The sequence below is a fragment of the Anolis sagrei genome, chromosome 5 (genome assembly GCF_037176765.1).
Source record: "Anolis sagrei isolate rAnoSag1 chromosome 5, rAnoSag1.mat, whole genome shotgun sequence".
In the NCBI taxonomy this organism is placed as follows: Eukaryota; Metazoa; Chordata; class Lepidosauria; order Squamata; family Dactyloidae; genus Anolis; species Anolis sagrei.
Window position 1 is genome coordinate 145,016,299 of NC_090025.1, and position 27,278 is coordinate 145,043,576.

Below are 27,278 nucleotides of genomic sequence, written 5' to 3' on the forward strand. Positions count from 1 at the left end.
TTAATAAATTATTGAGTCATATTTATAATGAAAAACATAGCTGATATTCTGCTTATGTTTTAAGTTGCCTCTAATTAGATGACTGTAGTTGTCGGCAATGTTCCCGCTCTTGGAGAGTATGGAAACCATATGATTAAGTTCAGACCAGATGATAGAATAGTGTAATTTCCTCTGATTTTGTTTGCGGAAGTAGTCTCCCTGGTGGTTGACAGTGTAGTCCATGGATCTAAGGGATGTCAGTGAACCAATAGAGCTTGCCCTAGAGCACTGGAAAGACTGGGAAGAAACTGGCCACCCACTAGAAGAAGTTGAGGTAGACTTTCTACTGGAGATCCTTCTTTAGAAGGCACCCTCTGATCCGGTACAGTCTGATTCACAGCCAAGTCCACAGCCTGCCTCTTGATTTGTCTGTGTACTGGCAGTCTTGAACAACTGTCTGTGTGCCCACTATTCTAGAACGAGTTGTTGTCTGTGTTATTGCAGTTGCCACTGAGATACTAGTTTGTGTGGCACAGTTGGAGAGTGCTGCCATGGGCTTGGTCTGAGTTGAATGACCGATCATTTCTTTAGGTTTTGCTAAGGCTTCGGTAGTATTGTGCAGGTCTTAATCACCATTAAGGTGTAGGCATTTAGCAATGAATCTTCCTTCTTGGAGCTCCTTAGCTAGCTTCAATTCTTGCTCAAGCTTTTGTGGGCTGCTTGAGAGTCTGGCAAACTCAAAAGGTTACCCACAGTAAAATAAAAAAATAAATTCAACAGTGACAAATGCAAGATACTCCACTTAGGCAGAAAAAATGAAATGCAAAGATAAATAATGGGGGATGCCTGGCTCAATAGCAATAGTTGTGAAAAAGATATTGGAGTCCTCGTGGACAGGAAGGTGAAAATGAGCCAACAATATGATGCAGCAGCTAAAAAAGTCAATGGGATTTTGGACTGCATCAATAGGAGTATAGTGTCTAGATCCAGGGAATTCATGCTACCCCTTTATTCTACTTGATCAGACCACACCTGGAATACTGTGTCCAATTCTGGGCACCACAATTGAAGGGAGATGTTGACTAGAAGCTGGAATGTGTCCAGAGGAGCGTGACTAAAATAATCAAGGGTCTGGAGAACGAGCCCTATGAGGAGCAGCTTAAAGAGCTGGGTATGTTTAACCTGCAGAAGAGAAGGTTGAGAGGAGACATGATAGCCATGTATAAATTTGTGAGGGAAGTCATAGGGAGGAGGAAACAGTCTTGTTTTCTGCTGCCCTGGTGTCTAGGACATTGAACAATGGCTTCAAACTATAAGAAAGGAGATTCCACCTGAACATTAGGAAGAACTTCCGAACTGTGAGAGCTGTTCAGCAGTGAACTCTCTGTCCCAGGATGTAGTGAAGGTGCCTTCTTTAGAGGCATTTAAACAGAGTCAGGGGTGCTTTGAATGCTATTTTCATGCTTCTTGGCAGGGCTTGGACAGGATAGCCCATAAGGTCTCTTCCAACTCTATGATTCTAAAGTCATTGTAAGGTGTGGTTTTGTTAACTAGATGCTCAGGGAAACCATTGATCTTGCAGCTTTGAGTCAATGGGCTTTGATTGTACATAAAGGATCTGGAACTCAAAGTCAAAATGTTCAACACTTGACTTGAAAGTAGTAACAAGTTGCTGCTGTTTAACTTCCCATCAGTCCATGTGAAACTGTAGAAGGCTGTAATCACTCTTACACCATCAATCAACATGAACTTCTCATGGACACACCCTATTATCTTGGCTCCTGATTTTGCAAAGTAGATGTTTCCTGTGATCGTTTGGACTCTCATCAGATGTTCAAAGAGCAGTCCAGAGAGGTGTTGAGCACAGGCTCTGCACTGAGGCTATCCTCCCTGAGGTAAATTTGAGGAGTGAAAAGGTAGTATGATGTATAGGTAAAGGTAAAAGTTTTCCCCTGACATTAAGTCCAGTAGTGTCTGACTCTGGGGGTTGGTGCTCATCTCGATTTCAAGACCAAAGTGCCGGTGTTGTCCATAGATACCTCCAAGGTCATGTGGCCAGCATGACCGCATTATGTATATATTCAGTTTTATCATATTTATTTACTGTATTGTTATACATGTCTTATCAAGCTTTGTTGTTTGGTTTGGTATTGTAATATGGCCTAAGGGCTAATCAATACAATGTATTATTATTATTATTATTATTATTATTATTATTATTAAAAACACAGCTGCATTACTATATTTTGCATAGTTTTCTTGCCTTTCTTGGTATTAGCACTGTAAAGGTTTCCCCTTGACTTTAAGTTTAGTAGTTAAGTCTTTAAGTCCATTTCCACTTCTAAGCCAAAGAGCCGGCATTATCCGTAGATGCCTCCAAGGTTATGTGGCCTGCATGGCTGCATGTAGCACCATTACCTTCCTGCCAAAGTGGTACTTATTGATCTATTCACATTTGCATGTTTCTGTTAGGTTGGCAGAAGCTGGGGCTAACAGCAGGAGCTCACCACGCTCTCTGAATTTGAACTGCCAACATTTTAAACAGCAAGTTCAGCAGCTCAGTGGTTTAACCTGCTGCACCACTAGGTTGTTTTCTGCTTGTTTGAGAAAACAAGGTGATGCTAACCTCGCCCAGTAGCCGAACCCCAATTAGCATTGAATTTAGTCTTTAAAAAAATGTTAATGAAAAGTAAATAGAATACTTCAATTACCTGAAGAAAATCTTATTGTCATGCAGTGGGCTTATTTCTGAGTAGATTGCACTATGCACACAATCAAATGTTCTCTGATAGTCTTTGGAAGATCTTTGCTCAGTGGCAGAAAACGCCATCCCTAGACTTTCTTCATTGAAAAATCATTTTAAAAACTTGGATTAGGGAAAATGCAAGTGGAGACATGGGCTTTCTAGGTCTGATAGGGGTCTTCAATGGTTTCACACTTAGGGAAGTTGCTTCCCTTTGTAGGTTTTCAGATAAAGGGTTTGGGGGCTTATGCTCATTGCATAAAGAAGGTGTATTTTTTATTATAAGCTTGCAAACCTTGTTCATCAAACAACAGCAGCAACAGCTATGTAGAGTGGGATCTGATTTCAGGAAGCTACAGAATAGTATTCCAGACATTAGCATAGTACTCAGTACACAGCCAAATCCACATATTTTTAAAGTTTTTAAAAAATCTATGGTTGGTTGCATTTGTGGATGCAGAACCCATGGATAAGAAGGGTCAACTGTACTGCTTATCTTTACAATCAATGAAAGGATTCACTACAAACAATATATGATTAGTTACTAACTTTTCCTGAGAAACCTGAAGAAAATCTAAGTGAAGGTTTATATTCTTTCTGACTACCCACTTTCCTCACAACATCCATGTTAAATGGGATGGATGTGTATTTGTTTGTTTGTTTTTTAAAAAAAGAAGTTTGAGAAATGGAGTCAGCAATTTAATAGGCAATTTCCATGTCTATAACCCATGTCCAAGTTCCCATCTGCATAGGAAGCTCTTATGTATTTTGAGCAGAGATTGAAATGCCTTTGGCTATTTGCTGAGATAACAGCAGGAGTCAATGGAAAAAGTAGGACCTACTTAGTGTACAGAATGGAAGTTACTTAGTGCACAGAACATTTTCTATTCCATTGTGTCCTCTTTTCATATATATTTTATAAGTGTCAAACTAATTATTTTGATAAAGAAGTAGTTCCTATGGTGTGTCACCTTTCATTCAGTTTCTCAGAAACTAAAGACCTATGCATTGTTTTCAAAAAATGCAACCTAATTTGAAAGTTAACAGTTTATAAGGAAGGAAGTAAAAACAGAAGTTACACCCTCAAAGCTGATATTCAGATCTTTCCTCTCAACATCAAAATGCAAAGGTTGCATTGGCATTGCTTCACAATTTCTTTGAACACCAAGCTTTAGCCAGCACGCTTTTAGTGAAAAGCACAAAAATAACTAAAGGTGGGAGTTACATGTGCATATGTGCTCTTTCAGACCTAGCAGAAAGTTTGCCTTCTACAAAGCTCAGTCATCCTCCACACTGCATGATAGATAATGCATTAATCTGTGGCATCCAAATGACTCACCTTTTAATCCAGGTTTATCCCAATGTTTAAAAAACAGCAGTAAAGATCCAGAACTTCAAGGAAGTTCCAAATCTTTGTTGGTGCACTGCAGTTTTAGACTGCCATCTGGAATCACCATGCATGATCCCAAAGGGCATCCCTGCAGCCAACCCATGCTCAGGCAGCCTTGGGAGGTGAGATGGCACAGATTCCCTGTCGTCTCTGCACCCTCTTGCCGACAGGAATAACTCCTTACCTTCACAGCAGGCTCTGTAGTGAGGGAGCTTTGCAGGAGGAGAGGGTGCTTCCCACTCCAAAACTCCTTTGTTTTTTGGTGACACAGATCCAAGTAGTAGAGCCCGCTGCAAAGGTAAGGAGTTTTTTCCTGTTGTTTTTCAGGAGAAATGGAGTGTAGGGAGGGTAGGGAAGCTGTGTTCATGCCCAGCCATGCCGAATTGGGCAGTGTGTATTGTTCCTTGCTGCTGAGGTGGCATAGGGTAGCCCCATGAAGCTGCAATGCAGCTTGGAACTGGCATTATGTGGCAGTGTGGAAGAGTCCTCAGTATAACAACTGGGCGAGATGTACTGCTGGCATCAGCTTAGTCCCTTTGGTGACTGGATCCAGGAGTGCATCCGGGCCTGATCTAACAGCCTTAGCCACATGTACTTACTTACCCATGTGATGTAGAGAAAAAACTCTTCCAGAACTTGACTGCACTGCATGACTACTGACCAATATTCTTTTTCTGCTACTTGGATAGGAGACTGCCAATTATACCAGGTGCTGTAGGCTGTATTTCAGAGGGAAATCCATCTCTAAGCATCTCTTGTCACATCCCCTCTCCCCCCCCCCCCATGGGATTGATGGAGTTGCCATAAACTAACAGGTGGCTTGTAGGTATGTCTGTGCACAGACACATGCACATTTTGACTTTACAGGTTTAACATGACACAAGATTTTATGGACTGGGTTTACTTTAATGTTGTACTTGTGTTTGCCTGTGAATGTTTGAATTTTTCTTTATGATACTAGAAACCCAAATATTCGCAAAATAAAAACAGAGGTCAGTGCAATGCTGCCCTTAATATCAAAACAGGGAGATTTTAATTCTGTTCCCGAGAAAGTAAAATAACTGAATCTACAGTTTCACTGATTGAGAAGAAAATATAAAGTTGATAGAAACCTTCAGTGTCTGCGAAGACTTGCACTTTGGTTAGTCTTGCCCCAAGAAGCAGAGAGGCCAGGCTTCTGAAGTTCAAACACTTAGCACAAGATGTAACATTAAGGAAATAATAACTGCCTGAGAAAGATAAGCAGATAAAAGCTGCCCCTTTTCTTGGGTCCTTTAGAATAGAAGAAGAATCACAAGGCTCTTATGTAACCCAGATCATCATTTTCCATTCCCAGTGCTCCAGTCAAAAGTGTGACTGATCTTTGCTTTGCCCTCCAAAACTGTTCCAAGAAAAGGGAGATAAAATATCTCTAGGGGATTAGGATACATTATTGGGGGATGGGGGGCAAGAAAGTATATTCACATCTGCCTTTGCTATGATAGCATAGGCAATTATACTGAAAATACCACTGAGACTAAGGCAAGAGTAAGTGACATAAAAATAGCTGAAAGAAATCTATTCAAGGGTAGCTATGCTGGCCATGCATCAAGGCAGAGCAAAGCAAAATCCAAATCCACAAAAGAGCAATACTTTTACTGCCAACAAAAAAGAAGTTGAAGCTCTACTGGTTTCTTCATTAGGCAAAAAAATGTTTAAAAACCATATAGGTAAAAGAAAAATAAAAAAGTGGCAGTGTTTGAGTCATAGGCCAATAAAGATATGGCGTCAAAGGCTTTTATGGATAGAATCTCTGGGAAGCTGTAAGTTTTTTGGGCTGTATGGCATGTTCCAGAAGCATTCCTTCCTGATGCTATGACTGCATAGATGCAGATGAAATGTCAGGAAGAAATGCTTCTGGAACATGGGCATACAATCCAAAAAGCTTACAGCAACCCAAAGATATGGTTCTTTTGTGGATTTTGTTTTATAATAATTTCTGCCAGCCAATCACATAATTGCACTGTTGGCCCAGATATTCTTTCCTTTCCTCTGGTTTGTGATTATTTCACCACTTTGCATCTGTATCTGTGGCATTGTATTGATTAAAGGCAGTCGTAAAGTTTCCCAAGTGTTATCAACTATTACTGGAAAACTGGAGAGTGCCATTAACTTCTCAGGCATAGAGTTACATCACCATGGTGGATGACAATGATTTTTTTAATTACAAGGATGGCATACTGTCTGAACACAAGTAAAGTTGGCATCTATGTAGCCACACTTACTGACACTTTACACTGTTCTTTGTGGGTTACTACCAGTTATGTATAAGAAATCAATGAAGAAGCATTGATGTTGGTTAGAATAGGTTGTAGAGATCTTATGCTACTGGGAAACATTGAAAAAATACAACCATGTGTTGCTCCACATTTTGGGGCAGAATTCAAAGCAACTTTGGTTAATGTAGTAAGTAGTCAGTGTAGATCTGCTCTTAGTCTGCAAAACATCAATAACAACAACAACACTTTATTTATATTCTGCCCTATATACCCACGGGGACTCAGGGAGGATCACAGTACACATACACAGCAAACTTCTAATGCTATTTGGACAGACAGGACAGAAACAGACAGAAAGGAGGTATGTTGTGTTGGTATCCAGCTTTTGGTGCCTTGGAGGTTGTGAACAAATCCACAGAGGGTAATTTTGCTCGATCCTATATGACAAAGAGACATCGGGACTTCTCTTTCCTTTTGGTTGCCAGACATTTTCTGGTCTTTTTCTTTTATGGTGTTGTAAAATACCCCCCCCCTCCACTTTTTAGCGGTACCCAATTTTTCTACTTACAGCTCTAAGTTGTTTTCAAACTGCTTAGGTAAACAGTGAGTTGGGCTGACAGTTGGGTGATCATGCTGACCCGGGGCTTCGAACTGGCAACTTTTCAGTTGGTAGATCTTATCACTGCTGCTGATTTATCAACTGTGCTAAAGCCTGACCCAAAAATATATGCTACCCACTTTTTTCTCTCAAGTAGTCTCTATGGTGTTACAAGATCCCTTTGCAACAGACACTAATGCATGTATAATGAAGCATTATCTCCCATAGGAAATATTTTCATTCAGGCATTTTACAGCTAGGAAGAATATTATGCCTGTATAAAGGATACTAATTCATCATCTGATAGATCTTTAGCTTAACTACTTCATTTTTATCTCTACAATAATTATGACTACAGGTTTAAAAGAACAAGGGCAAAGTGTTTTTTAATGGATGAACCACTAATTTTTTTTTTAAAAAACTTGCTCGATATAAAGATTTTATAAAATTACGTTTTTGTAGTGCTGTTTATGTGATCATGTGAGTGATTTTAAGAAACGTTCAAATCATATGAGGTTTATTCAGAGGTTTACTGTGATGAAGCTGATCAATTTCATGTTTGACATTGGGACACATAATAATGCAAACCTGGCACCAGCATGTTGCAGCAGTTATTGTAACTGTCCTCAACCTGGCGTCTTCCAGATGTATTGGATTATACAATTAGTTGTTCTGTATCCAGAATCTTGTATCACCACCATTGTATGGGTAAATGTATTCCATAAAATTGATAATAAAACAAGCAAATAAATACCATTTAGTAGTCAACCAATATTTCTCAATTGCATAGAAAGAAAATTGTCTATCAGAGATAACTAAATACTTTGGTCAGGGTTTCTATCGCCAGAGATGGTCCTTCTTTGTCACCTCATTGTGTTGTGGAAGTGACTTTCAGAAGGTACACCAACAGATTACAAACTCAAGAAAGTCCAGTCAAGCTAGTAAGTCTTCAAACACAGCCTTGGCAACAAATTGCAGGTTTGCAGCATGATGACCAGCTTAGTCAAACTGAGTGAGGATAATTATTAGAAAGTGATAGCTGCTATGATCACAACAAATATGTAGAAAATATATGATCGACATTTGTGAAAGGTCTACTCATGCTGATTAACTGATGCATCCGGAAGAATTGTAACCATGGCCTCAATTTGAGAGATAGACTAATTTACCAAAGATGTATTTTTGAAGGGGTGGGGATTACTTGGCATTCAGGAAACATACTTTTGCTTTTTTTAATCATTGGAGAGGATAAAGAGTTTTTAAATACTACAGTTGGCAATATGATTATCATATTTAATAAGCACGTCCTACTGCTGGTAACTGAATCAGTTCCTGATTATTGCCCCTGATGGATGGACTGGTACATAATTCTTCCTATGGAATCATTCTGCTCTTATTATTTAACGGTTAATTCATAGGTGTGGAAACAACGAGAACAACTGTTTTCCCTACAGTGCTTCAAAAAGAAAGTCATAAAAAGAACAACAGTACATAAAAAAGGCCTTTAAGTGGATGCAATATGCAGTTCCTAATGTACAAACCAAGGAGTCCTGGGAATATTGCCAGCTAGAAATGAATGAAAGAGTTTCAGCCATAAAGATATTTGCCTTGAGTTTCATTTCTTTTGTTTGTCTTTTCTTGTGGATGCTCAATATGCGTGTCCTAATGAGGTAAGGTCTCTATGTACCATAGGCAAGCATAATAAACCACTGTAATAGTGGATTTGTCTGCATCTTAACAGAATAGCCTTGTCTGATATGGTTCTTTCCCCAGAGATGATGCTTTTGAAACAACCCCGGAGGGGATTTCTTTTAATGCACTCATGCTAGAATGACTCACCACCAGATTTCCTGCTGTTTATTTGTGAGAGTTCTCTCCTTCATGCACTTTAGCAGTTCTTTTCTCAGCTCCACATGTTGTTTAACCTCAGGAAAGTCATCCTCTTGAGTACAGGGGAAAGGACCAAGTCAGTATTATCAGCACTCTTCCATTTGAAGTCTAGGAAGTTGCAAGGATCACCTATGTGCCAGAAATATCCAGGCCACTCATTATTTGCTTTCGTAGTATCCCTTTCTCCCTCTTGATGGACTGTCACCTTGTCATGGTGAGGGGGCTTGTGTGTTCCGATGAACCTGTGGGCACAACAACTGGAGTCATGCACTTCCAGGAGTGGCCGTGGGGGAGGTTCCAGACTAAGCACAGTCCGAAGACCCAAAGACCTCAACAGCGAAGCAGGAGGAGGATAACATGGTAAATATTACAACTGCTGTGAAGGCAGAAGAAGGCTGCAACAGACTGAAAAGCCATTGTCATTGTATTAAACTACACCATCAGTGAAACCTCACTCTGTGAAGGCTGTGTGTTGATCAGTTGTGCACTGACTTCCACACATTAAAAAACTCACGCACAGGCATCTTCCAAAGAAAATAAAAACAAACCAACAAAAGTCCCATGGTGATCAGCGAGTGGCGACGGGGGCAGGACTGTGAAATCTGGAAGCCCCTAGTCACAGACTGGCACATGGGCGATGGATACCGACTCAGTCGTTCTACCTCAAGGTCCGAGGCAGTTGAGTAGTTAGGCAGCTGTATCCATGACAGAGCAGCCCTTTTTAGGACCCACTCTGCTCATTCCACATGGGGAAGGGGCTAGAAAAGGTTCCCTAAACATAGTCTGCCTCTCTTATCCCTGACTGGACTGCCGCGTCCAGTGGGGTCACCACCCTGTGGCCAAAAAAGAAAAATGAACTTTGGTACATGGAACCTATGGACACTTATGGACAACACTGACAGTGAATGCCCCGAACGCAGAACTGCTATCGTTGCAAGGGAGCTGGCACGCTTTAATATCAACACAGCAGCACTTCAGGAGACCCAGAGAGCAGGAGAACGACAGCTGAAGGAAGAAAAAGGAGGCTACACCTTCTTCTGGAAGGGACTGCCTGAAGAACACAAAATAATGCATGGAGTTGGCTTTGCTACCAGAAATAATCTGGTGAAACATCTGACCAAAGCACCCACTGGCATCAACGAACGACTCTCAACCCTCCGAATGGATCTTGCCAAAAACCAACAGGCAACCATCATAAGTGCCTATGCACCAACACTAGTTGCTGATGAAGACATCAAGGAAAAATTTTACTGTCAGGACATTGTCCTATCGGGGATACCTAAGGAGGACAAAATCATCCTCCTAGGGGACTTTATTGCAAGAGTCGGGCAAGACTTCAACCTGTGGCCAGGGACCATAGGAAAAGACAGGGTTGGAAACAGCAACTCGAATGGTATCCTGCTTCTCACCAAATGTGCAGAACACAACCTTGTCATCACCAACACACTCTTCTGCCAGAAAAACAAGTTCAAGACATCATGGAAGCACCCCCGGTCATGGCATTGGCACCTCTTAGACTATGTAATAATACATGCCAGAGACCGCTGTAACGTGCTCCTCACAAGAGCCATGACAGGTGCTGACGACTGCTGGACAGACCACAGGCTAATCCAATCCACGGTGGCTATCAAGATCGCCCCCAAACACAGACTCCAAGGAAGAAAGACAAGGCGCAAAATAAACACCCAAGCCCTTCAGGAGTGCTCCAAACGAGCCCTTCTCCAAACAGCACTCAAGAACCATCCACCCACAGAACACCCCAAAAATGTTGAGGAACATTGGAACCTTCGACAATACAATGTTGAGGAACATTGGAACAAACTGAAAACCTCCATCATCACAGCCTGCGAAGAAACTATTGGATATCAAACCAAGAAACATCAAGATTGGTTTGACGAAAATGACAACAAGATCCAACAGCTAATTGACAAGAAAAGGAAAGCCTTCCAAACATGGCAGAGAGACGTCAACTGTGTTGCTATGAAAAATATCTACGCCAGCGCAAAAGCTGAGGTCCAAAGAAGGACAAGAGAACTCAAGAACATCTGGTGGACAAAGAAGGCTGAAGAAATCCAACACCTGGCAGATACCCATGATGCTCAGCGATTTTTCAAAGCCACAAAGGTCATCTATGGACCAGGAAACCATGGCATACAGCCTCTCCACTCATCAGATAGAACCAAACTCCTGAAGGACCAAAAAATCAATTGCACTACATTGGAAAGAACACTATCAAAGCCTCCTAAACTGCAGCTCCAATGTGGCCGAAGAAGTTCTCTCACAAATCCGGCAACAACAAACCAGGGATGAGCTTGCAGCACTGACTAGTTTAGAAGAAGTCAGCAATGCCATCAGCCAACAAAAATAAATAAATAACAAAGCCAGTGGACCTGATGGGATCCCTGCTGAAATCTTTAAAGAGGGAGGACCTGAGTTGACAAAACAACTCCACCAGCTCATAGAAAAAGTGTGGGTGATCCGAGAAAATCCCAACAGATTTCAAGGATGCCACCATCATCACCCTCTTCAAAAAAAGGGGAAAGAATAGACTGCGGAAACTATCGAGGTATCTCCCTTCTAACCTCAGCTGAGAAAATCCTCACAAGAATCCTTGCAAACCTCCTTCTGCCCCTCTCAGAAAACACCCTCCTAGAATCCCAGAACGGCTTCCGCTCCTCCAGAGGAATAGTGGACATGATCTTCACTGCATGTCAGCTCCAAGAAAAATGCAGGGAACAAAATCAACCTCTGTACATGGCATTCATTGACCTTGCAAAGGCATTTGACACCATGAATCACAGTGCTCTCTGGACCATCTGCCAAAAAATCAGGTGCCCTAACAAATTTGTGCACATCCTGCGGCTCCTCCATGATGACATGATGGCAACAGTTTTGGACAGCTCCCATTTAAGGTGGAATCAGGTGTCAAACAGGGATGTATTATTGCCCCAACTTTAATCTCCATCTTCATCGCTATGATACTTCATTTTGTTGACGGGAAGCTTCACACCGGAGTGGAAATCATCTACCGGACAGACGGCAAGCTGTTTAACCTCAGCAGACTGAAAGCCAAAACCAAGGTTACAACAACATCTGTTATAGAACTCCAGTATGCTGATGACAATATCATCTGTGCGCATTCAGAAGAAGATCTACAAGCCACTCTAAACACCTTTGCAGAAGCATACAGGAAGCTCGGTCTGTCACTGAACATCGTAAAAACCAAAGTGCTGTTCCAGCAGTCACCAGCCAACCCCTTTCCAATGCCAGAGATACAGCTTAAGGGTGTAACATTAGAAAATGTTGACCCTTTCCACTACCTTGGCAGCCACCTCTCTACCAAAGTGAACATCGACACCGAAATACAACACCACCTGAACTCTGCAAGTGCAACATTTTTCTGAATGAAGCAGAGAGTGTTTGAGGACAGGGACATCCGTAGGGATACCAAGGTGCTTGTTTATAAAGCTTTTGTCCTCCCAACCCTGCTATATGCCCGCAAAACGTGGACTGTCTACAGACGTCACATGCAACTCCTGGAACGATTCCATCAGTGTGCTTCTGGAAAATCCTGCAAACGTCTTGGGAAGACAGGCGGAAAAACGTCAGCGTGCTGGAAGAAGCAAAGACCACCAGCATTGAAGCGATGGTCCTCCGCCATCAACTCTGCTGGACCGGCCACGTTGTCCGGATGCCTGACCACTGTCTCCCAAACCAGTTCCTCTACTCTGAACTTAAGAACGGAAAACGGAATGTTGGTGGACAGGAAAAGAGATTTAAAGATGGGCTCAAAGCCAACCTTAAAAACTCTGGCATAGACTCTGAGAACTGGGAAGCCCTTGCCCTTGAGTGCTCCAGCTGGAGGTCAGCTATGACCAGCAGTGCTGCAGAATTTGAAGAGGCACGAATGGAGGGTGAAAGAGAGAAACGTGCCAAGAGGAAGGTGCATCAAGCCAACCCCGACTGCGACCGCCTCCCACCTGGAAACCAATGCCCTCACTGCGGAAGAAGATGCAGATCAAGAATAGGGCTCAACAGCCACAAGAATTCTGATCCTGGAAGACTATCCTACTCAGCCAACGAGGGATCGCCTAAGTAAGTAAATAAGTATCCGTTTCTAAACTATTTCCTCTCTTTTTATCATTCATCCTGGGTGTTGCTTTAGATATGTTTCTTTGTTGCTAAGTTTCATTTGAATGGATGCCTCAGGTGAGGGGAGCTTGGATGCACTCAGAAGAGCTATTTTGCTGGCTTAAGTTAAAAACCAGTTTGGCTCAGCATTTGGATTCCAACAAAGTCCAATAAAATGCTTCAGAAAATTCCCAAGTAGTATGTAATGTTGATAACCCTTGATGATTCTCTTTCCCTGGTGTCTACTAATGAAAGGAACATGGAAACTCTATTTAGCTGTTATGAAAAATTCCCTGTGCGTCTATCAAAGGAACATCTTCTGTTTATACACTTGTGTAGAGTTTGTTCCTATTCCATCTTGCACCCGTTGTGAAAATTATGTTTCAATCCATGAGCTTAAATCTGAGATTTCTTTAAGTCATCGAGTATATTTGTATAATCCATTTTTAAATCCTCTGACTTCAGACAAAGTGTACACCACTCAGTTGGAGGATGGATGGTAGCCTGTAAAATCAAGTGTGGTATGAAGCATGAAGCCTGCTTTTCTCATTAAATAAATTGCAATAAATTGACAAAACCAATCATATGAGGAAATTCTTCTGAGATGGAGGTGCAGAGAAGGAGACTGCGTAGCTGAATGGGTGGGCACTGGATAAATCTTTCATGCTGCACATGGGCTACAAAAAAGTCCCAGCTGTGCAAATTGAATATAGACCATGAGACATACACATAAAACAATCTCAAGCAGCTAATAATCAGCCTTTGTTTTTGTATCTTTTTCCATGCTTCTTTGCACAAATAAATAATCATGATTCTGGAATCTAACACACACCCCCTTCCCTTTTTGAGTCTCAAATTTAATTTACCCTAGCCCTTGTTGGCCTGCTGTTAGTAAGACATGATGATGTATATTGTACTTCACCATAACTCCTATTCTGCACATTGTGACAGTTGGAATTCTATTTTAACTATGGAAAACCCAAAATCTCTCCAAATCTTGTCTTTTCCATTTAGCAACTCCTTCAACACGTGCATTTTTATGTTAATGTACAGTGGGGAGGAGCACCAGAGATGCACAAAGATACTTTCCTATACCTGGATGGATGGCAATGACATCATTCTTGAGAACTACCTTAGGACCCCTGGGGCACCCTTGAAAATGTCTGTAACTGTGTATCCAGCTGAAGGAGAACACTTGTTTTCTACTATTCCAACTTTCCACTTTTATGGAAATAGACATATTACATGGGTTTAGGCCATGTGGAAAGATTTTTTTGGGGGAGAGGAGACATGTTGTAGCTACATGCTAGCTGATGCAGAATAGCTGATGCAGAATTATGACTCCTTTTTAAATTTCGATTATTTATTCTCTGCACTCAGGAGTTCATCTACATATAAACCTGCTTAAGACAAGGTATAATATCTCTTTTTCTTCCAGAAATTGCTCCTCAAAGACCAACAATTACATATTTTTAGGTATGTAACAGAAATCTGTGTTAAACTACCAATGGCCACAAGCTATTATTTGGTTAGGTTTGTGTGTAGTTGACCAAAAGGCTATTATTTTCAAATCATTTTGCTTAGTCTTTCTGAATTCAGTAATGTTGCTCTAGAATACTGTTTAAGCATGAAAACCAAGGCTAGCTTTTAAATCTTTTATGATTATGCAGGTTCATATCATGAAAAAGGCAAAGACTTCAATTTCTGGGTTGCTGAGAGTTTTCTGGGCTTGTATGGCCATGTTCCAGAAGCATTCTCTCCTGACATTTCATCCACATCTATGGTAGGCATCCTCAGAGGTTGTGAGCTCTGTTGGAATCTAGGCAAGTGGGGTTTATATATCTGTGGAATGTTGGAGAAAGAACTCTTGTCTTTCTCAGGCAAGTGTGAATGTTGCAATTGGCCACCTTGATTAGCATTGAATGGCCTTGCAGCTTCAAAGCCTGGATGCTTCCTGCCTGGATGAATCCTTTGTTGGAAAGTGTTAGCTGGCCCTGATTGTTTCCTGTCTGGTATCCCCCCCCCCCCCTTTTGCATGTTGCTCTTTGTTTATTGTTCTGATTTTAGAGCTTTTTAATACTGGTAGCCAATTTTTTTTTTTAGTAATCATGTTTAGTGAACATGGCGATAAAGCCCGGAAAACTCATAGCAACCCAGTGATTCTGGCTATGAATACCTTTGACAACACTTACATTTCTTCTTTTACTTTTTGCACAAAGGTATGAATGAGGTTTTCAAAAAGAAAGAAAAACACCAACAAAAAAAGAAGAAAAGGGGAAGAAAAAAGTGTTCTCATTTGCCAGCCTCCATGGTGAATTGGGGGGCAACAGGAAAAATCTGGCCTATGTAGGTGATCGTATGTTTCTATTCATCTTGTTCACAGATTTTGCATTTCTCAATATCAAGCTTTATGAACAAAGCAACAGCTGAAAACTGTTGCTTTCACACTGTTTGTGAGCTTCCCTGGATTATTTTAGAAACTATTTATTAGACTACATGGTTTCTAGCTCTTCTCTTCTTGGAACACAAGCTGGAGGCTTTTATACAGAAGAGATTTGTGGTGAAAGAAGCAACATAAACATATAGTACATTTTTTTTGGCATGGTTTGGGGTGGTCATGGCCAAAAGGGAACTCTGGCATGGGCTGGTCCATGAAATCACAAAGAGTCGGAAGTGGCTGAACGAATGAACAACAAGAACAAAATTTGTTATGGTTTGTTAAAATTTGTTATAGTTAAAGCTTCTCTTCCCACAAGCAAATACAGACACCTCGTTTGTGGGATTAACAGAACTCAAAAACCATTGGGCAAATTGACACCAAATTTGGACACAAAATAATACAAAATAATACAAAATAATACAAAATAATACAAAATAATGCAAAATAATACAAAATAATAATAATAACAAAAGAGAAATTAACATCAAAATGAAAAGCAGAATATGAGTAATCAAACATAGTTATACTGATAACATAATTAACAATTAAGAAAACTATTAAAATACATAAACACGGCTATCATGGTTGTTCTTTAACATGTAGCAGTGGAATACAAATAAGTTAGCTAGTGTTCCGATGGAATTAAAAGTGTCTTAGTCTTCCTCCTCTCCATACTCCATACTCTAAAGTGCATAGATGTGTTTTCAAGAGTTTTTTTTGAAGGAGAGAAGGGTGGGGCCATTTTTATTTCTTTAGGAAGGGAGTTCCAGAGATGGGAAGTGATCATGGAGGAGACCCCCCCTCTCATCCCCACCAACTGTGCTTGTGATGGGAATGGGACTGAGAGCAGGGCCTCCTCCATTGACCACAGTGTATGAAATGGCCTGTATAGGGAGATGTGATTAGACAAATAGCCTGGACCTGAACTATTTAGGGCTTTATAGGTAATGACCAGCTTTTTTTATTTAGCCCGGAAGTGGACCGGCAAGCAGTGGAGCTGTGGCAGCATGAGTGTCATCCTCTCATGATATAGCTCTTCAGTTAGCCATCTGGCCACTGATCTCTGCATCAGTTGCAGCTTCTGAAATATCTTCAAAGGTGGCCCCACATAGATAGCATTGAAGTAGTCCAAATGGATTTTTTTTGTTGTGTCAGGAGTGACTTGAGAAACTGCAAGTCACTTCTGTTGTGAGAGAATTGGCCATCTGCAAGGACATTGCCCAGGGGACGCCTGGATGATTTGATGTTTTGTCATCCTTGTAGGAAGCTTTTCTCATGTCCCCGCATGAGGAGCTGGAGTTGATAGAGGGAGCTCATCCGCCTCTCCCTGGATTTGAACCTGCGACCTATCGGTCTTCAGTCCTGTCGGCACAGGGGTTTAACCCACTGCGCCACTGGGGGCTCCTCCAAATGGAATGTGACTAAGGCATGGACTACCAAGACATCTCACAGCACAGGCGCAGCTAGCTCACAATTTTTAACTGTGTGAAGGTGCTCCTTTGCATTTCCTAGAAATGATAGAATAAATAAATAAATAAATAAATAGTGCAATTTGCCAATTCATTGTCACTTCAACTTCATTCCTTCACCACAATGTATTAAGTTCATATCCCTTATAACAGACTGTAATTTAAATTTATGCTGCAATAGGAGTGAAATTTTCCTTGTCTATATTTTATTTATTATTTATTTATTTCCTTTATTTATATACCGCTTTTCTCAGCCCTCAGGTGACTCAAAGCGGTGAACAACATCAATACAAAACATCACGAGACAAGTATAGGGCAATTAAAAACAATTGTAACATAAATCATTAAACATCCGTATAACAATCATTAGCACCTCAACAGTAAAATCAGAATCCAGTCTCATCATCCATTATTCCATATTCCTATGTTCAATTACACTGTTTAATCAAATGCTTTTTCGAACAGCCAGGTCTTCACTTTCCTCCGAAACGCCAGCAGGGAGAGGGCCAATCTGATATCTGCAGGCAAGGCATTCCACAGCCGAAGGGCCAACACTGAGAAGGCCCTGTCTCTCGTCCCCACCAAGCGTGCCTGTGATGCAGGTGGGACAGAGAGCAGGGGCTCCCTAGTCAGTTCATAGGAGGAGATGCGTTCAGAGAGGTAAGTAGGGCCAGAACCATTTAGGGCTTTATAGGCTAACGCCAGCACTTTGAATTGTGCCCGGTAGCAAACTGGCAGCCAGTGGAGCTGGTGCAACAGAGGAGTTGTATGCTCCCTGAGTGCCGCTCCTGTTAGCAACCTGGCTGCTGAACGCTGGACCATTTGAAGCTTCTGAGCAGTCTTCAAAGGCAACCCCACGTAGAGAGCGTTGCAGTAGTCTATACAGGATGTAACCAGAGCGTGGACTACCGTGGCCAAGCCAGACTTCCCAAGGTACGGGTGCAGCTGGTGCACAAGTTTTAACTGTATGAATGCTCCCCTGGTCACCGCTGAAACCTGGGGTTCCAGGCTCAGCGACGAGTCCAAGATCACACCCAAGCTGCGAACCTGCGTCTTCAGGGGGAGTGTAATCCCGTCCAACACAGGCTGTAACCCTATGCCCTGTTCGGCTTACGACTGACCAGGAGTACCTCTGTCTTGTCTGGATTCAATTTCAATTTGTTTGCCCTCATCCAGACCATTCCAGCGGCCAAGCACCAGTTCAGGACCTGAACAGCCTCCTTAGTAGCAGGTGGAAAGGAGTGACAGAGTTGGACATCATCTGCGTACAGATGACACTGTACCTCGAAACTCTGGATGATCTCCCCCAGCGGCTTTACTTATACTTCCCATTATGGAGAAAATATTGAATTAGGGGGGAACAAGATACTTTCAAGATATTGTAGATGGTATTACTTCAGTTTTATATATCATCACTCTTCTTATGGTAGGGGAAATATAGTTTCATTGCTTCTTTATTTTGGTTCATTCCCATGCATACATAGTGATTAATAAGTCATCCAGAACTACCAAAATTGACAAACAAAATAGTGAAACCATAACAAAATAAACAAGATGTTGCTTAAAACAATCAAACCATAATAAATTAATCAATTATCACTTTTAAAAAAGAAACATAAACTGTTTGCAGGCATGTAGCCGGGGGGGGGGGGGCTTGGGGGGCTTCAGCCCCACCCCCGACATTCTCATGGTGGTTCGTGAAAAGGCCTTACTGGTGCATTATTTAAACTGTTATGTTTATTCATATCATGATCTGATCACCATACTCAATATATCCCATATGCATGGGGGTATTGGGGTAACGATATAAAAGGTTTGCTCGGGTAGACCCTCTTTCACTCAGACTCAGCCCCCCCCCCAAAACAAACTCAGCCCCCCCTCCCCGAATCGAAATCCTGGCTACGGGCCTGACTGTTTGTATTAGCTTATTAAGATATAGCAGATCGTGTATGTAACAGATCCAAACAATATTAAATTTTGACTTAGCTTGCATTCTGTCCTGTTCAAATAACATAAGCATTCTAATTTCCCAGTGATATGAAAGAAATTAATGTATCATCTACTCTGATGTAAAATTCAGGATTGTCATATACTTCATAAAATCCAAACAGTGTTTAAAAAGGATCCTAAGCAAAAATCAGAATTGTTTCAATTGTGACACAATATTAATGATGAATGTCTCTTTCAAGCTAGACACACAGTAATCGTACTTAGATTGCCATGGGTCAATTTAATGGAAACTTTGGATTTGAAGTTTTGAAGTTTGAATTCTCTGCCAGAGAGCTGGAGTATCTCAGCAAAATAAGATTCTGTAGAATGGATCCATTGCCTTTTTTAAAAAAAATCAAATTGTTAGAGTGGTCCAGCATTTCTCTGTTCTCAAATTGCCTTTAAAGTGGTATCAAAGTGTTATAATGTGAAAGAGCTTGAAGTCTCTTCTCATTAAAATCATTAAAATCAGCCACAATAGACAGAAAGCTAGCTAATAAAATAATTCTAAGGAACATGGATTTAAAAAGCACAGCTTGAGAGAAGCAACTATAAAACTACTTCAGCTTGGAGGCCTATCATAAGAATTAGTAGTAAAGAGAAAGAGGGAAATTCAAAAGAAAAATAGTCTCTCCTCTAAGAAAGCAAGTACACTGAAAGCATTTGGGAAAATGTTGCCACACAGAGAGGAAAGGGGGGTCTAACTGTTCAGAAAGTGTAATTCCCTTTTGCATTTTGAGAAAAGGCAAAATCTGGAAATATTAGAATAAAATACCAAGAAGAAGGGTCAACTATTATCTAGATAGAGAGCCAGTGGCCATGTCTATGCTGGCAGACTTTCATGCAGAGCAGAAATGCTCCAGGCTAATCCTCGTGATGGCCGCACATATCCTCCTGAACTTGCAGTGGGTCAGACTCTACATGGTCCAGCTGGGTCAAGACCATATTGGCACGGCTGATTGTCACTTCAAAATTAATGTTGCCAGCTGGTCACAGAGCTACATCATCATGGGAGTGTCTAGCCCAGTTTACCTGTCTGAACACATCTCCCTTTATGAAGCACCACAAAGACTAAAATCTTCTAGGGAGGTCCCACCACTGTCAAAGGCGTGATTGGCAAGGACGAGAGAGAGGGCCTTCTCAATGATTGCCCCTCGGCTATGGAACTCCCTTCCTGGTGAGATTAGATCAGCCCTCTCCCTTCTGTTCTTCAGAAAGAAGGTAAAGACCTGGCTGTGGGGTCAAGCCTTTGGGGCAGTGCGGTGAGGCAATAATAGGAAACCTACTCCATTGACCGGAGCCAGAATGATGTCTTGAGATGGTTTTAAACAGCTGATTTTAAAGCAGATGTAACAGATTTTAATGTTTGTGTATATTCATAGTTATTTATGTCAAGGAATGTTTGCCGTATATATATTGTGCTCCGCCCTGAGTCCCCTTCAGGGTAAGAATGGTAGAATATAAATGTTTCAAATAAATACAGTAAATAAGAAAGAAGGTAAGAGATGCTGGGAGTTGGAATTCAATAACATCTGGAAGGCAGCACACATCTTATTGTTGAGTATGAGTATATTAGCTTAGGTTGCCGAGTTGCAGTACAAAAACATCAGAAAGGATGCACAATTCCATCTTTGTGATAATCCAAAGCAGAACTGCAAAGCCTTGAGACATACCATGAATGCACATTCTTATACAATCTCAAAATAGCTATTTCATGAATAGTAGGTTTTATTACCAGATTACATTCTATGTCCTTCACTAAAAGGCAGTTTACTGATCACCCAGTTCTGTAATTATTGACCTATTTGTATAGAAATTCAGCCCCATTTCTCTCACTTCCTGTAGGATCCATTTGGAAGCTGGAAGCTGTTTTCTGGATAGCATAACGCCAAAAGCAGTTGCATTATCTCTTTGTCTGTAAGTGGTTCAATGATGCTTACAGCCCTTTATTTATTAGCGAGTAAATGATTTTATCTGTGTTTGGAAAGAACCCATTTGGCTATCAAAAGGCTAGAAGGTTCAGACATATATAGATCTCCAGTGGTTAATTTTGCTCATGTGCAATATGGATCATTTCCCCTATGAATCTGACTCCTATTTCTTTGTTCCTTTGTTCCCTTCCTAGATCATAGAATCACAGAGTTGGAAGTGACCTCATGGGCCATCCAGTCCAACCACCTGCCAAGAAGCAGGCAAATTGCATTCCAATCACCCCTGACAGATGGCCATCCAGCCTCTGTTTAGAAGCTTCCAAAGAAGGAGCCTCCACCACACTCCAGGGCAGAGAGTTCCACTGCTGAACGGCTCTCACAGTCAGGAAGTTCTTCCTGACATGGCCACTGGCTCTCTGTCTAGATAATAGTTGACCCTTCTTCTTGGTATTTTATTCTAATATTTCCAGATTTTGCCCCACCCCAGCCATTCCACAGATATATAAACCCATTGTCCTAATTCCAACAGACCTCACTACCTCTGAGGATGCTTGCCATAGATGCAGGCGAAACATCAGGAGAAATACCTCTAGAACATGGCTCTATAGCCCGAAAAAACCCACAAGAACCTAGTTCTTCCTAATGTTCAGATGGAATCTCCTTTCTTGTAGTTTGAAGCCATTGTTCCATGTCCTAGTCTCCAGGGCAGCAGAAAACAAGCTTGCTCTCTCCTTCCTATGACTTCCTCTCACATATTTATACATGGCTATCATGTCTCCTCTCAGCCTTCTCTTCTTCAGGCTAAACATGCCCAGCTCTTTAAGCTGCTCCTCATAGGGCTTGTTCTCTGGACCCATCATTTTAGTCACCCTCCTCTGGACACATCCCACCTTGTCAATATCTTTCTTCAATTGTGGTGCCCAGAATTGGACACAATATTCCAGGTGTGGTTTAACCAAGGCAGAATAGAGGGGTAGCATGACTTCCCTGGACCTAGACACTATACTCCTATTGATGCAGGCCAAAATCCAATTGGCTTTTTTTGCCATCGCATCACATTGCTGGCTCATGTTTAACTTGTTGTCCACAAGAACCCAAATATCTTTTTCACATGTACTGCTCTCGGGCCAGGCATCCCCCATTCTGTATCTTTGTATTTCATTTTTTATGCCTAAGTGGAGTATCTTCAATTTATCACTGTTGAACTTCATTTTGTTAGTTTTGGCCCATCTCTCTAATCTGTCAACATAATTTTGAATTCTGCTCCTGTCCTCTGGAGTATTGGCTATCCCTCCCAATTTGGTGTTATTTCCAAACTTGATGATCATGCCTTCTAACCCTTCATCTAAATCTATATAAATAAAAATGTAATGTTCGTTTGTGGTACCATCAGAACTCAAAAACCACTTGGGAAATTGACACCAAATTTGGACACAAGAGATCTAACAACCCAATGTATGTCCTCCACTAAAAAAAATATGATTTTTTTCATTTGGGAATTGTCGTTGCTGGGATTTATAGTTTACCTACAATCAAAGAGCATTCTGAACTCCACCAATGATGGTATTAGGCCAAACTTAGCACACAGGGCACCCATGACCAACAGAAAAAACTGGAAGGGTTTGGTGGACATTGGCCTTGAGTTTGGAAATTGTAGTTCACCCACATCCAGAGAGCACTGTGGACTCAAACAATGATGGATCTGGACCAAACTTGGCACGAATATTTCATATGCCCATATATGAACACAGATGGAGTTTAAGGGAAATCGACCTAGACATTTGGGAGATGTAGTTGCTGGGATTTATAGTTCACCTACAATCAAAGAGCATTCTGAACTCCACCAATGATGGAATTGAACCAAACATGGCATACAGGACTTCCATGACCAACAGATCACACTGGAAGGGTTTGGTGGTCATTGACCTTGAGTTTGGGAGTTGTAGTTCACCTACATCCAGAGAGCATTGTGGACTCAAACAATGATGGATCTGGACCAAACCTGGCACGGATATTCCATATGCCCAAATATGAACACAGATGGAGTTTGGAGGAAATAGACCTAGACATTTGGGAGTTGTAGTTGCTGGGATTTATAGTTCACCTACAATCAAAGAGCATTCTGAACTCCACCAATGATGGAATTGAACCAAACAAGGCATACAGGACTTCCATGACCAACAGATCACACTGGAAGGGTTTGGTGGGCATTGACCTTGAGTTTGGGAGTTGTAGTTCACCTACATCCAGAGAGCACTGTGGACTCAAACAATGATGGATCTGGACCAAGCTTGACACAAAAATTCCATATGCCTAAATATGAACACAGATGAAGTTTGGAGGAAATAGATTTTGACATTTGGGATTTGTAGTTACTGGGATTTATAGTTCACTACAATTAAAGAGCATCCTGAAACCCACAAACGACAGAAATGGGGCAAACTTCCCACACAGAACCCCCATGACCAACAGAAAATACTTAAGGCCATCCAGTCCAACTCTCTTCACCAGGGCAAGAAAATGTAATCAGAGCCCTCCTGACAAAGAGCCATCGAGCCATAGATATAGATAGATAGATATGATTCTCACACACACAGAGAGAGATAGTATCATAGATTTGAAAGGGACCCTTAAAGAAGGACTATGATATGTTGCATATTCCAGAGTAGGCAAACCAGACACTCTCCACATCAACACTGACAAAGAAACAACAAGAAATATTGTTTACTCACAATCATAAAGGAACTACATATATTAGAAACCAACACTTTCTCATTACTTTATTTTCCAGATCACCAGACTGGGCCACAGCAACGCGTGGCAGGGGACAGCTAGTCATTAATAAAGGTGTTGAACAGGACCGGGCCCAGGACGGAACCCTGCGGCACTCCTCTCATCACTTCTTTCCAGGATGAAGAGGAAGCATTAGTGAGAACCCTCTGGGTTCGTCCACTTAAACCATTACAGATCCACCTAACCATAGTTTTGCCTAGCCCACATTGGACTAATTTCCTTGTCAGAAGGTCATGGGGGACCTTGTCGAAGGCCTTACTGTAATCCAGGTATGCTACATCCACAGCATTCCCCGCATCTACCCAGCTTGTAACCCAATCGAAAAAAGAGATCAGATAAGTCTGGCATGACTTGTTTTTAATAAATCCGTGTTGACTATTAGCAATGTCCACATTCGTTTCTAAGTGTTTGCAGACTACTTCCTTAACAACCTTTTCCAGAATCTTGCCTGGTATTGATGTGAAACTAACCGGACGGTAATTGTTTGGGTCATCCTTTTTTCCCTTCTTGAATATTGGGACCACATTGGCCCTCCTCCAATCTTCTGGAACTTTTCCCGTTCTCCAAGAACTCCCAAAGATGAATGCCAATGGTTCAGAGATTACTTCTGCTAGTTCCTTCAATACCCTTGGGTGTAGTTGATCTGGCCCTGGGGACTTGAACTCGTTTAGAGCGGCCAGGTATTCCTAGACAACTTGTTTCCCAATTTGGGGTTGGATGTCCTCTAATCCCTCATACACTCCATCTTGCTGAGGTTGAAGATTATTTTCCTTTTGTGAGAAGACCAAGGCAAAGAAGGCATTATGTAGTTCTGCCTTTTCCCTATCCCCTGTCAGTATTGCCCCATCTTCTCCTCGAAGAGGCCATATTATTATTATTATTATTATTATTATTATTTACAGTTCTTATATTCCACCCTTCTCACCCCGCAGGGGACTCAGGGCGGATTACAGTAAACACATATATGGCAAACATTCAATGCCAGTTTGACAAACAACATTTAACAGACAAAGGCTATTTAACTTTTTTCTGGCCGCCAGGGGAGCTGCTGCTTTTCATCGTCCATCAACGACACCGATGAAGTTCTTCCGCATTCCACATTCCCCGGAGTCTTCTTTCTTTATGGCCTCATAAATTAGTTAAATTTAGCCTCCCACACAAGGTGGTGCCTTATTTTCCTACTTGACAGATGCAACTGTCTTTCGGGTTGCAAAGGTCGACAACGGGCTACACAATGGCTGGACACCCACTCCAGCCCGGGCTGGCTTCGAACTCATGACCTTTTGGTCAGAGTGATCTTAATGCAGCTGACACTCAGCCAGCTGCGCCACGCTATCACCTCCTTGTTTTTCCTTTTTGTACTGACATAAGAAAATAAGCCCTTTTAATGGTTTTTTATGTCCCCGGCAAGCCTGAGCTCATTTTGTGCTTTAGCCTTGCGGACCTTTTTCCTACAGGAGTTGGCTATTTGTTTGAATTCTTCTTTGGTGATTTCTCCTTTTCCACTTCTTGTGCACATCTCCTTTGAGCCTTTTCTTCCTATGCTAATTCTATGGTTTTAGATTTTGTTTAGCAAAGAGGTCTACACCTATGCAACTAGTATCTATGAGAACTAGAATAATTGCCTTTCTCTATTCCTAAAGGTAGATTTACACTGTAGAACAAAGGCAGTTTGACATCACTGCCATGACTCAATGTTATGATATCCTGGGAGTTGGAGTTTGGCAAGAAACCAGCATACATTGACAGAGAGGGATAAAGACCTTGTAAAACTATACCTGCCACAATTACATAGTACTGAGCCATAGCAGCTAAAGAAGTGTCAATCTGTGTTAATTTTATGGTGTGGCTACACACTTAGTGGGTCTGTTTCGTTCTAACCATTGTGCTTATGTATTCTTTTCTTAATTTTCAACATTATGTATTTTTCCCTTACTTTCCATTTACTGGATTTACATGCGTGCATTTCTAGGGAAAGCTGAGTTCTAAATCCAGCATGCGGCTGCTTGTTTGTTACTCTTGGATTCTGAATTTTTTACTAGGACTGCCAGAAACAGGGGTGGAATTTTTTTTGCCCTTGATGTCCTGTAGAGTCTGGAATTTTGCTGGCTGTGACTGAATTGCGAATGCTTTGAATGCAATTTTCCTGCTTCTTGGCAGAGAGTTGGACTGGATGGGCCCATGAGGTTTTGCCCACCTCTATGAAGACAAGGATTTGAATTCCAGCTCAGCTATGAAACTCATTGGATGACTTTGGGCAAAACACACTCTCAGCCTCAGAGGAAGGCAAAAGCAAACTCTCCTCTGAACAAATCATGCCAAGAAAACTCTGTGATAAGTTTACTTTAAGTTGAAAATGACTTGAAGGCACTCAACAACTACTATAACTCATTGCTACACACATCTGTTCACATGCCAGTTGGATTGACTTTATTGCATAGAAGGATTAGTCTAAAAAGTGTTAATTCTCACAATATAATTCCTTGGGTTTTACCAAAAGGAACCAAAAGGACGTTTGTAGCTGCCATTCTTGACATTACTACTGTGCTTTCTTTCAAATCATTGATTCACCTCATCCCAGGTCCATCAAGCTTCTTTAATCCTTGAGTAGTGGAGTATTTAATTAAAAACAAGAATTGCTTTGATCTCCTCTTTGTTGATTAGTCCATCTATCTTTCTCTCTCCAACTAGTTTCATTCATAATAGGTTAATAGGATCAACAAGCATTTTTCTGTTGCATGCCCATTGCCATCAATTATCTTTCTTTGGCCTCAGTTGCTATTTGTTTTGAAAATAAACCAGTCTCTTGTTAGGTGTCCTCATGTGACACTGATGGTAGGGAGGCGATATTGTGCAACTGCCTTATAAATATGGACCTTTTGCAAAGGCAGGGTGATAAGTAATAAAACGTGATAAATGTTTGGTGCTTGTGTGAGATCCGTAGTATTTAGGATTATTTTGATGGCACAGATAGAAATAACATTTTGTTTTACTTGCCTTCTATTTATCTCCTCACTTTAAAAAAGTTGGACATCAAAAAGAATCTAAAGGAATCTAAATTCTTGGTACTCATTCTAAGTTAGGGAGGGGGTTTGACAAAGTGATTCCCTCCTTCAGTAAAGTTGGATCTGTACTGCCAAATAATGGAGTTTGAATTGCATGATATGATCAATGTAGTAGACCCATATAATGCAGCTTGAACTGCACTGACCTGCATTATATGGGTACACTACATCGTTTGGCAGTGTAGATCCAGCCAGTATTTAGACTAGCCTTCCTTGAATTGGTTACAGCCTGTGTTGGATGGGGTTACTCTCCCCCTGAAGGCACAGGTTTGTAGCTTGGGAGTCCTTCTGGATTCATCGCTGAGCCTGGAATGCCAGGTCTTGCCGGTGGTCAGTGGAGCTTTTGCACAGTGAAAGCTAGTGCGCCCGTACCTTGGGAAGTCTGATCTGGCCACGGTGGTCCATGCCCTGCACCTCCTGCTTCGCTCAAGACCTCGCAGAACAGCCCCAAGGCCGCCTTGAGCCAGGGAGTGGGAGTAGGAGGAGGCCTCTCCATCTCCGCCACTGTGCTGCTGGTGCGCGGTGATGGCTGTCATAGTGGCTGTGCCTGGCTGAGGCCTGGTCCGCCTTGCCCAAGCACAGTCGCTGACAGACCGCCGCAT

General features: G+C 41.6%; 1 pseudogene; it reads right to left on the bottom strand.

The window, feature by feature from the left end:
- Nucleotides 1–27,278, bottom strand: LOC132777169 (protein FAM83D-like; annotated as a pseudogene).